The sequence below is a fragment of the Fundulus heteroclitus genome, chromosome 4 (genome assembly GCF_011125445.2).
Source record: "Fundulus heteroclitus isolate FHET01 chromosome 4, MU-UCD_Fhet_4.1, whole genome shotgun sequence".
Classification (NCBI taxonomy): domain Eukaryota; kingdom Metazoa; phylum Chordata; class Actinopteri; order Cyprinodontiformes; family Fundulidae; genus Fundulus; species Fundulus heteroclitus.
In genome coordinates, this window is record NC_046364.1 from 27,298,322 (window position 1) to 27,299,086 (window position 765).

The window sequence follows — 765 nt, forward strand, 5'->3', positions numbered from 1 at the left end:
CTAATTGGCTGGTTTGGTCTTTTTTTCCCCATCATGCTGCACTGTAATGTGAAACAATGCCCCTATCAGTGGTGCTGAATGACTCTGGAGAAAGACTAGAACAGCAGACAAGAAGTAGCACAGATAATGTGTTGTTATTACCACTGATGTGAATAAGTTTTAATCTACCGTTGATAATACACCTGCGTGTCACTCACTGTGGTCCCAGGCTTACGTTTGACTAAAACCACATTTCTAACCACAGAGATGCCAATTAAAAGTCTCTTCATTACTGGATCGGTCCCTTGAATGATCCTGTGCATCTGCTGGAGGATTGCTAACAGCTGCTCCTGTCGGTTCGGTACGGTTTAGAAGACCTGGGGTGTGAAATGATTTCTGTACAGAGTTCCGCTTGTGATTGTGCTTTTAGTGTCTCAGTACAACACAAATAAAATCAAACTATCTTGTTTAGAATGTATTTGATAAAGATACAATTCAAAGTTCTGTTGGAGCCCCCAGGTGCCAGTAAAATAAATAAAAATGTGTATAGAATAAAAGTATACAGATGCAAATAGACAACATATTGACCCTGAAGTACTTGAGGCTCTGCATGACCTTCAGTCTTTCGCTGAGACCCTGTCAGGTATCTTCCTGACCCACAAGCAGAAACCAAGTGGAGACTCTGGGTAACCAAGGAAACACGTTGATTCTCTCCAGGAGAAAAGTTCGTCTGGGCTCAGCGGGGTTTCCACAGGTGACCCAGCAGTATCTGGGGACGAGAAGACA